Source organism: Quercus robur, chromosome 2 (assembly GCF_932294415.1).
Source record: "Quercus robur chromosome 2, dhQueRobu3.1, whole genome shotgun sequence".
NCBI lineage: Eukaryota > Viridiplantae > Streptophyta > Magnoliopsida > Fagales > Fagaceae > Quercus > Quercus robur.
Window position 1 is genome coordinate 45,294,956 of NC_065535.1, and position 12,280 is coordinate 45,307,235.

A 12,280-nucleotide genomic window follows, 5' to 3' on the forward strand; every position below is an offset into this window, starting at 1 on the left:
TCGAAAAAATTAAAAAATTCGTACTTAATGAATTCCCAGTCTACGAATCCTGCTTGGAAGGTAAAATGACGAAAAGATCTTTTAATGCAAAAGGATATAGAGCCAAAGATTTGCTAGAACTAATACATTCAGATGTATGTGGTTCAATGTCTATCCAAGCAAGAGGTGGCTATGAGTATTTCATTACTTTTAGTGATGGTTACTCTAGATTTGGTTATGTGTAAAAAAGTCTGAACCTTTTGAAAAGTTGAAAGAGTTTAGGATTGAAGTTGAGAATCAATTAGGTAAACGCATAAAGGCTATTCGATCTGATCGTGGTGGCAAATATGTTTGAGTAGTTGAACTATTTTGAGTCAATAAAACTGCTTATGTGTATTGGAACCTATTGTAAGTTATAGCTTTTGATATATGGAAAACTGACTATTTTCTAAACCATCTATGATATATTTGTAAGATTGAAGTATGTGATCTATGTGTAACTTATTATTTTAAGACTATGAAACTTCTTCAGTTATTTTGAAAACTCATAGTATATTATAAGTTTTGAAAACACATACTACATCTTATACTTTACAGATCTATTGCTTGATAGAACTTATTAGGATTTTGGGTACTTATTGAGTTGTCAACTCACCCCCCTCCCCCCCCCCCCCCCCCCTTTCTCCTTTCAGATTTTGATCGGGAAGAGTAGCATATGTTTGGGCTTCCACTAGGATGTGTGCATGAGTGATGTTTAGGAAATCAATGGAATAAGATTTGGACTTTTATGTTTAAGATTACCATTTGTGTAGACTTTTAGATTTAAAGGATTCAAGTTTTTTTTTTATTTTTTTTTTTATTTTTTATGTTGGAAGATTATTATTTGGAGACCTTTTGAGAATCGCATTATTGAGGATATTTTTAAATTTATTGATGAAATTTTCTTTGAGGATAATTCTTTAATTGTTAAGAGGGCCTTACACACTTGTAGGGTGTAAACTTTATAAGTGTGTGGCTGTTGTCACATGCCTAGCTCTTACTTGGGTTCGGGGCATGACAATATTTATAGTATCAGAGCTTAGGTTGTAGACTTTATACTAGGGTTTGATTTGGAATAAAGTTTGTGCACTAGGGATTATGGTTTTAGTCATTGTTTATGAAGGTTATTAGGCCATAGATAGTGTTCTTTTGTTGGCTTGATGAGAAGTGTAGGTGAAGTTCCATCATATGATGATTCTTTTGGTCAGATTTGAAGAATTTGTTATTTATGTCTCTTGGGTTATGCAAAACAAAAGACCGAAGCTGTGAACTGAAGATGAAAGTTGGACCCACTAGACCACCACTTGCTCTAGAAAAGTTTTTAGAAGTGAGAATTCAGAGAAATGGAGTGGAAATGGTCAAAATGAATCTTTAGTAGGCGCTAGCGCACCTTTAGTGGCCTTCGGGTCTGCTTGGCGCACCATAAGTGGCCGTCAATAAGCGTTGACTGGGTTGACGTTGACCAGTTAACCATTGACCCAAAAAAAAAAAATAGAGTTTTCGCCCAAGCATCAAGGACCTAGCCATAAGAAAATTTCCTCAGACCAGCTGCAGTAGCTCAGCCTTATCAAGGTAAAACTGATTCAGGCCCATGAACAGCACAATTATCACACACAATTTCAGGGCAACAAAATGTGGAATTATGTTCATTATCCAACACCTCTCATTGCACTCGAAATGCTAGATAAAGAAGGAACAACTGTAGATACCGTATTTTGTTCGCCCTTGATTTGAGTGCTGGACCACGAAAATTCCAAAAATATTAATTTTCTTCTATGGGGTCATAGAAACATCTAGATTGACGCAACGCAACCCATTTGGGCATCGAAGCACTTAAAGTGCCATTTCAGGTCAAATTGACCAAAATGCCCCTGGTCAACCCTGGGTTGAAAAGTCAATGTTGGTTAAAATCATCCCAAAACAATATTTTTCATATTTCTACATCAAACTCGAGCTACTCGATGAGTTTCGTTAACTTTGACCAAGTTTGACCTAAGATTGACTCCCGAGGGCACCTAAAAACCATAATTTTGATCCGTCCATTGAAACGGGTTGGGGCTAGTGCCATTGCAAAGATTATCGAATTTCGTTTCAGATGACTACTTATGGGTCGAAATTAGAGTTAAAACGATTGAGATATCCTGAAAATCATGCTGGGTGCGTCACCTCACTTCTTGAGGCCATAACTTTTGATCCAACGGTTGGGTTTTCAATTTATTTAGAGTTCTAGAAACTAGACATCCAGAGCTTTCCAGGACACCAAGATCAGCTCAATCAAAATTTGGGAAGGTCTTCAAATATGCGATCAAAGTCAAAACTGAAAAGCTGAAGGAAAAGACAAAATTGTTAATGTTGGCATACCTGACCCAATGGTCGCTAAGTGGCCACCAGCCTCAAAACATGTTCCAAAAAGTTACAAATACACCCTAAACCCCAGATTTCAAAAAAAGAAGAAAAATTTGATGTTTAGGAGATGGGTTGTAAGCAGATTCTCTCTCTTTTCTCTACATTTCTCTCCCAAAAACACATCAAACCTTTGATTCCTTTCTTTTCTCAACCATCAAGAGGTAGTGTTCTTGTACTCTTTTTCCTCTCCTTGGTCTTAGGACCTTGGATTTGAGGTTTAAAGGGTGTAGATGTAACTTTTTAGCTACAATCTACACCCTTTGCTTTATCTTGCTTCATAATATGCTTTATTGATTTTCCTAGCATTTTCTTAATTTATCTTGCTTCCTAGCATGTTTTGTAGCTTTCCTAGCATGTCTACTTGTTTTTTACCAAGTTTTATTGTTTTGATGATGTTGGCCTAGCCTTCTTGGGCTAGAATATGCCTAAATATCATGTTTGTGCTTAGATCCATGTGCCTAGGTGCCTTTTAGCATGCTTATACTTAGATTTGCTTGTTTATGTGCTCCTTGCCATGTCTATGCTTAGATCTATCTTTGAGTGCTCTATGCCTTGTTCATGTGTCTAGATCTACATGTTGGTTGCTATGCCATGTGCTTCTAAAGCTTTTCTATCTCTTGTCATCTACTTTTTCTTATATTTTGGCCCTTTTGGTAGGGTGTAGATCTAGATCTTGTAGTCTAGGCCTACATCTATACACCTAGGCCTATATCAAAGGGTTTGGATCATTTCCTTTATGCATGTCCGTATTTTCTTGCTTGCTTTTATGCTTTATATCCTTGTTTGCCTATCTAGATCTAGGTTTTGCCATGCTTTGTTCCCTCTGTGGGTTTGTGCTTGTCAAATTTTGGGGCTACTTGCTTGAGTGGTTGTATCTGTCTCTCCTAGGGCTTGTTTGGTGTGCTTGGTACACACCTTTCTCCACTCCGTGCGATGTTGTTATGTTTGCCTTGCTTGCTTTCACCACCCATTTGGCTTTCTTTGCTTGTTTGTATCTTTGTACACTTGCCTACATGTTCATGCATTAGTTTGTGTGTTATCCATACTTCAATCCAATGGAACCATGGACATTCGATCCAAATCTACATTTGTACCCTAGGACACCCTCTTTTGTTTGATAACATGCTTTTTCACCTTTTTGTGTGCTTCATATGTTTGTTTGCCTTCCGCTTGACATCTTTTTCAAGTTTGTCCCTTAGCACGCTTTAATTCTATTTTTTTTTCTTTGCTTGTCTACTGGCTTATTTCTTTTGTTATTGCACGTACATGCATGAAGCATTGACACTTTTAGCAAGGGTACGACCTCCTAGGCACAAGCAAAAGGGCAAGGATGCAAGCAAGAGGATCAAAGCCCGCAAAGGGCAATGTTCAGTAGATTAGGGGGCATAGCCCCTCCTGAGTGGTTTTCTCCTTCTCTCTCACTCTCTAAGCTTCTTCTCTAGAGCATGTTTTAGGGTTCCCCCCTCTCCTTGTACCCTTTACTTTTCCTGCTTCTTGCTTGAGCCGCGTTCTCTAGGTATGGAAATGTCTGTTTTACGTTTCCTGTACTTTGTTGGGACATACCCTAGGAACGTTGGCAATGTCTGTTTTACTTTTCCTACTCTATGTGATAGCATTATGCATAGTGTATATATATATATATATATATATGCCTGTGTGTGTGTGGGTGATCGTGCACTTTATATGATGGACTCTCATGGTTACGTGAGTGACCTTCTCTAGCCATAAGTTCTCTTAACCTTGTGGCATGAGTATGTGCTCAAGGCGATTGCTATAGGTGCATATTCGTGTCATACTGTGTGCATATTCACCGCGATGTGATCATCACGATCCATGTCACCAAGTGACATTGGCTTCCCCGTGTATGTGTCCGTAGCAACGTGTTTAATGCTTTGAGGGGCTCTAACTTGTCCTAGCACGAGCACATTGGCACGTGCTGTATACATCGACACAAAACCCTACCAATGCACCATAGAGCACCAAACGTGAAACTTTGTTGGATTTTCGCTGTGAAAATGGGGCATCCTCATTACTGTATTCTCACATTGAAAGCTTGGTGAGAATAGCGTTTGGTGTGCTATGACGCATTTGAGGCAAAGCACTGCCGGATTTTTGCCATGAATATAAGGTGAAATGCTACCAAATTTTCGCTATAGAAATTTGGCATTGATTCCAAACACACTTGGAAAGCATCGATCGAGACCATACCCTTTCCGAATCCAAACCTCAAAGCCCAATTCACTTAAAGCCTCAAAAGCTAATGCCAATAGGTCATTTTCAATTGCCAATGTCCGAAAATTATGATTTTACCAAAACGAAGTCTACAAACAGGCATTGTGGGGTGCCTAACACCTTCCCCACACGTGACCAGACTTTCGAACATAAGAATCAAGATTTTTTACCCATCTATATTAGATTAGGAAAAATGACATTTTTCTTAGCTTAGCATCGATAATAAAATCAAATAAAGTCAAGTGACCAATCACACCTTAGAAAAAACCCAATGATTGGTGGCGACTTCACTTACCCTTCGTAATTTCCTTAAAATTGACTCATATTCCAATCACACACCCAAGGTACGACACACCTCCATATTTCTCACACCAAGAAAGCACATGAGCGTCGCCACAATGGGTGGTCGAGCAGCCGCAAGGCGTCGACAATGGCACAACATTGGTGTATGTTTGACAAGTTGAATATTCATTCAATTTTTGCATACTTCTCCCAGCTAACTGTTCCTGTGACCGATGGACCATATTCCTACTATCTTAATGCTTTCTGTTTTTGTGTCCTTGCAAGATACTTCTTGGTACAAGAAACGACTTACATAGATCGAAGAATGTGCTTGGTGGTTAGTGATTTGAGGAGTGGAAACCCTGTGGGCATGATCTTTGTTGAAACTCTCATTGGCTTGGATGTATTTCATAGGAAGGAAGCAAATTTCTTTGCGTGGAGCCCCCTCCTCCTTCAGGTATAATCCCTAATTTTTGCCTTTCGGTTTTCAACCCATCAAGACTCCTTACATCGTCTTTGTCATTTTTCTTTTTCTTTTTATCTCTGCTTTCCACTCATGCTTTCTTTTTCTTTTCTTTCTCTCCTCCCTTTACGGATAGGCATTGTGGGGTGCCTAATACCTTCCCCACACGTAACTAGACTTCCGAACATAAGTATCAAGATTTTTTACCCATCTATATTAGATTAGGAAAAATGACCTTTTTCTTAGCTTAGGATCGATAATAAAATCAAATAGAGTCAGGTGACCAATCACACCTTAGAAAAAACCCAATGATTGGTGGTGACTTCACTTACCCTTGGTAATTTCCTTAAAATTGACTCATATTCCAATCACACACCTAAGGTACGACACACCTCCATATTTCTCACACCGAGAAAGCACATGAGCGTCGCCACAATGGGTGGTCGAGCAACCGCGAGGCGTCGACAATGGCACAACATTGGTGTATGCTTGACAAGTTGAATATTCGTTCAATTTTTGCATACTTCTCTCGGCTAACTGTTCCTATGACCGATGGACCATATTCCTACTATCTTAATGTTTTCTATTTATGTGTCCTTGCAAGATACTTCTTGGTACAAGAGACGGCTTGCATAGATTGAAGAATATGCTTGGTGGTTAGTGATCTGAGGAGTGGAAACCCTGCGGGCATGATCTTTTCTGAAACTCTCAATGGCTTGGATGCATTTCATAGGAAGGAAGCAAATTTCTTTGCGTGGAGCCCCCTTCTCCTTCAGGTATAATCCCTAATTTTTGCCTTTTGGTTTTCAACCCATCGAGACTCCTTACATCGTCTTTGTCGTTTTTTTTTCTTTTTTTTTTTCTTTTTATCTCTGCTTTCCACTCATGCTTTCTTTTTCTTTTCTTTCTCTCCTCCCTCTTTTTTAGATATGGCTATATGAAAGGATTTGATTGCTCCATCCCCCTACTATTCTTCCTAGACAATATCTCCTAAAGCACTATCAAGATCGTAGGCCCAAATGTGCTGAGATGAGTTTTGATGAGTTCACTGAGTTCATGAAGCGCATCGATATCACAGATATTCAATGGGTAGTGGAATGGTGGAGCATTTCAAGCATGGACAACCATGTCTTCAAAGACAACTGTGTTCCTTTGGTTAGGCTTCGTCGTTGTTCTTATTATTCCACATCTTGTATTGCAAGGCAATTTGACAATCGCAAAGGAGCTCCAAGTGATTATGATTCCTTCCACACCTTGGCATTTACTAATAGGATCTTGGGCAAAATTCATGAGTCTTCACCGGGACAAAGGGTGACCAAGGGCATCCATTTTCCTTGGTTCCTTCATTCGACTTCGAGGTATAGAGCTTGGCTAGAGGCTGACATGAAGTGGGTTCCTATAGATGAAAAGGCTTACAAGAGGTCCAACAAAAGAAAGAGGACTGACTGACTACCTTGATATGCCCCAAATTTTACTTTTCTGTACTTTAAGATTTTCATGCCTTTTTCTTTTGAATTTATTAAAGGATTGGAATGTTTCAAATCCCTTATGGAAAAAAATAATTATCTTTTAATTTGAGCAATAAGAGAATCATCCATTTATTATCTTTGCTTATTGTCATTATTTTTCTTTTTTCCATGCCATGTAATTTTTGCCCATGACGTCCTTACAAGAATTTTCACCATGCCCATGGTCTTTTCTCCTATCTTTTGCCTAGACCGCCCTTTTGGGTTTTTAATCAAATGGGGTTCTTTTACCTAGGCTGCCCTTTCAAGTTTTCAACATAGTAAGCTTTTTTTTTTTTTAAATGTTATATCTCCGGAGCCTATCCATGTTGATCAGGGCGAAGCATCTCTTCTCCATCCAAATCTATAATTCTTGTAGCACCTCCTCATATGATTTTCTTGATAATAAAAGACCTAGACCACATTGGCTTCATCTTCCCCCTTTGGATCAAAAGTTTCATCTCTAAGTACTTTTAGGACCAAGTCCCCTTTAAGGTTTCTAGGTTTCATTTTTTTGTTAAATGCTTTAGCAATCCTCTTCTGGTACCCTTGTGCATGGTATTGCACTCTAGCTCTTTACTCATCTATCAAAGCTAATCATACATATCTTTCTTTCATCCAATCTTCCCCTAGGACCTTGGTTTCCACTAGCACTCTCAAAGATTGTATCTCTACCTCAATGGGAAGGATTGCCTTGCATCCAAAGACCAAAGTGCAAGGGGTTACCCAAGTTGATGCATGGATAGAAGTTTTGTAACCCCATAAAGCAAATGGATGTTTTTTTGGCCCAATCCTTGTGTGTCACCACCATCTTGGCTAGGATGTTCTTGATGTTTTTATTGGCTGCTTCTACGGTCCAATTAGTATGTGGTCGGTATGGTGAAGACTTGTGATGCTCAATGTTGTACAACTCTATGATCCTTCGAACCTTACCTTCAAAGTGGGAGCCATTATCTGAGATGATCTACTATGGTACCTCGTATTGGTAAATGATGTTATTCTCTATGAACCAAGCCACATGCTTAGCTTTTAATACGGAGTAGGAGGCCGCTTCCACCCACTTGGTGAAGTAGTCAATTGCCACTAGGATGTACTCGTGCCCATTTGAAGCTTTAGGGGCTATCCTTCCAACCACATCTATGCCCCAAATTGAGAAAGGATAAGGAGAGTTCATGTTGTATAGCTCGCTAGGTGGCACATGATTCAAGTTTGCATGTGTTTGGTTGTCATGGTAACTCTTCACAAAGTCTACATAATTAGTTTCATTGTATTCCAGTAGTATCACATCCTTAGGATCTTTTTGGCAAATGTTCTTCCATTCATGTAAGAACCATAAATCCCTTAATGAACTTCATCCATAACCCTTTCAGCTTCCTCTTTCTTCAAACAATGGAGATGTATGCCATCATAAGACCTCCTATAGAGCTGTCCTCCATATAGGATGTATTGCACAGCCATCATCCTTATCGAACGTCGTTCTCTATAATCGGTGTCATCAGGATACACTCCCATTTCCAAGAATTTCATGATGTCATAATACCAAGGAACCCCTTCTTCTTTTATAGCCAAGACTGAAGACTCAGTTTTCCCCTTATGTACTAGTTCATAACTCTACCCAATCTCTAGGGGCCGTGTCCACATTCCTTCGGGTATTTCCACCATAGAGGCTAAAGTAGTCAAGGCATTTGCAAACTGATTTTGAGCCCTAGGAGTAATAGTGTACTCAATCCTATAAAAGGTTTTGGTCAAATCCTCTAAGCATTATTGATAAGGCTTCAAATGTTCTTCCTTTACCTTCCATAATTTTTGTGCTTGAGCTACCAAGGTTAAATCTCCAAATACCTCTGCCTCTTTTACTACCAATTCTTGAAGAGCTTCCATTTTGGCGATACAAGCTTCATGTTTTGCCATGTTATTAGTCACCTCAAAGTTCAATTTGATAGCCAAAGGCACATGGGATCCATCGGGGTGATCAAAAGTACTTTTATCCCATTCCCATATTGGTTCACGGCTCCATTAAAGTACATCTTTCATGCCCCTAGTTCAATATTCAAAATGTCCTCATCTAGGAAATCTTTTTTTCCATCATCTCCTTCTATAGGGTTCTCGGCACAGAAATCTAATACAGCGCCCCCTTTGATTGTTTTTCTTGCCATATACTTCAAATCGAATTCTGCTAATAGGATCAACCATCTTGACAATCTCCTACTCAAAGTGGGTTTCTCAAATAAGTACTTCAATGGGTCTATTCTGGCTGCCATCCATACCTAAAATGGTAGGATGATGTGTCTCAGCTTCTGTGCGGCCCACACGAGTGCAAAGCATAAATTCTCTATAGGGTTGTATCTAGTCTCATAATCATGGAATCTTTTGCTCAAATAGTACACTATCCTCTTATTCTTATCATTGTCTTCTTGTGCAAGCATGCTTCCAACCGTATCTCCTATGATATAGTGGTATAGTAATAATGGCTTCCCATTCTGTGGAGGCCCTAGGATAGGTGGATGAAGGAGGTATTCTTTGATAAGTTCAAAGGCTTTCTAACATTCATCATTCCATACATGGGGTTCATTCTTCCTTAGGAGCTTGAAGATGGGCTCACAAGCGAAGGTGAGTTTGGTAATGAATCGGCTAATGTATTGTAGTCGACCTATGAACTCCCTTATTTCTTTCTCACTCTTGGGTGAAGGCATCTCCAATATGGCTTTGATCTTGGATGGGTCAACTTCTATCCCTCTATCACTTACTAAAAAGCCTAGCAATTTCCCAACTTTTACTCTAAAGGTACACTTTTGGGGATTCAACCTCATTCTATACTCCTTAATTCTCTAGAAATATTTTCTCGAGTTAATGATGTGACTTCCCTTATCCTTGGATTTCACGACCATGTCATCAACATACACCTCAACCTCGTTGTGCATCATGTCATGTGACAAAGTTGTGGCCATCCTTTAGTAAGCTACCCCTGCATTCTTAAGCCCAAATGGCATTATCATGTAGTAGTAGATTCCTCATTCTATGTTGAAGGTGGTCTTAGTCATATCCTTAGGAGCCATCTTGATTTGGTTATATCTTGGGAAACCATCCATGAAAGACATCAAGGCACTACCGATCGTGTTATCCACTAGGACATCTATGTGGGGGAAAGGGAAATCATCCTTAGGGAAAGCTTTGTTTAGATCCCTGAAATCCACACATATCCTTACTTTTCCATCCTTCTTTGGTATGGCACAACATTGGCTATCCATTCAGCTTGGTGCACAGGTTTGATGAACCCTACTTTCAACTACTTAGTGACCTCTTCTTTAATCTTTAGAAGCCATTCAGTTCTCATATGCCTCAACTTTTGCTTAACAGGTACCATGTGAGCATGAGTATCAATGTGGTGTTGATTTATCTCAAAATTGATGTTGGGCATATATTCTTAGGACCATGCAAACACTTCTTGAAATTCTATGAGCTCTTTAGGGTTGGGCCAATTTTAATTAATCATGGATTCTCATCATTGCCCAAGTTAATATTTTCAAAAGTCGGATCCATAGGTTCAATTTTCTTTTCCAATTGGTTATTAACTTCATTTTCAAATTCATTAGAATCATTTAAGTGCAAAATTTCAATATTATAGGACACATCAAAATAAGCCAAATTAGAATTCATCAAATTGAAAATGTTGAAAAGTACATTAGAATTTGCATTACAAAATTTATTTCCCTCATTCTTAGAAAACCCAACCCAAGTCCAATTATTGAGGTACCCCACGATGAATTTTGTCCTTCTTCTTCTTTAGAGCGCATCACTTTCCTTCTCGTCCTCCTCTTCTAACAAGGTCTTCAACTCAACGAACCAGTCTTTATCTTTTATAGGCCCCACATACATATAGCTTCAGTTATGTCATATAGAAGTTCACCTTCGTTGGAAAATCTCTTCCTGCCTCATCGAGAAACCAGTCGCCATCGTATTCACTCCAACAGCTAATCTCTTCCTGCCTCCCCCCTTACACTATAGGGTTTTGTAACCAAGGAGTTTTGTGATCTTCATTGTATGATGAACTAAAGAACTTTACAGCCAACATCTTTCTCAAGTTGGTGAGTAAGTCGCATATTGGGATCTACGCTTAGAATTGGTTAGTCACTATAGAACAAGTCCAATTAGGTATTGGGGTAAGGATTCAACTATAGGTTGGTATAAGGTACTGGGATTCCATTACTTGTAACCACTTGTTTTGATAATAGTGAATTCTCGGGAGTGGTGACCTTAAAATCACCCGGTGGGGTTTTTGCCGTGTAGGTTTTTCCCATTCGTAAACAAATCACCGTGTCAATTTAATTTCCGCTGCATTTAGTTAATTGGTGATTTGTTTGTGCTACCACACGCATTGCATGCTAATTGAATTAATTAATTAACTTGGCTAACTAATTTGTTAATTCATCACAAGGGGTCAATACATTCTTGGCCTGCCAAGTGGTATCAGAGTAGGCACACTCTGATTAGGGTTAATCTTTGTTGTGTGATCCATTGACCCTTGTTTGTCATGTATAAAGGACAGTCTCTTATTATACCTACTTTATTTAATGGCATTAACTATGCTTACTGGAAAGTACGCATGAGAGCTTTCTTACAGTCTTTAGATAAGAAAGAGTGGCAAGCTGTGGAGATAGGCTAGACCAAGCCTAAGGAAGCGTCAGCTGATTGGGATGATGCTAAGATCAAGGCGGCTAACTTCAACAACAGGGCATTAATGCTTTACTTAGTGCAGTCACGAATGAGGAGTTCAAGAAGATATCATCTACTGAAACTGCAAAGGAAGCTTGGACTATCCTCCAAACAACCTATGAAGGAACCAAGGCTGTCAAGGATTCAAATCTTCAGAGGCTTACCATGAGCTTTGAAGAGATTAAGATGGAGGAGGATAATTCATTTAATGAGTTCTATGCCAAGCTCAAGGACATAGTGAACTCAGCCTTCAATCTTGGGGAAACCATTCATGAACGCAAGATTGTTAGAAATGTGCTTAGATCTCTACCTGAGAGATTTCATGCCAAGATCACCACAATTGAGGAATCAAAGGATATTGACAAAATTCCTTTGACAGAGTTGGTTCGCAATCTACAGACCTATGAGTTGGGTTTGTCTAGGATCGGGAAATCGAGCAAGAGTGAGAGCATGGCATTGAAGGCTAAGAACAGTGACACAGATGAATCTTCAGACGATGAAGATTCTAAGATAAAATCCTATATCACTCAAAAATTCAAAAAGTTCATGAAGAATGCCAATGCTAAAGGATTTGAAAAAGACCGCATGCAGTTTAGCTCGTCTCAGTTCAAGAACCATGACAAAGGAAAAAATGATGCTAGAGATGGCGGTCAGTACACTG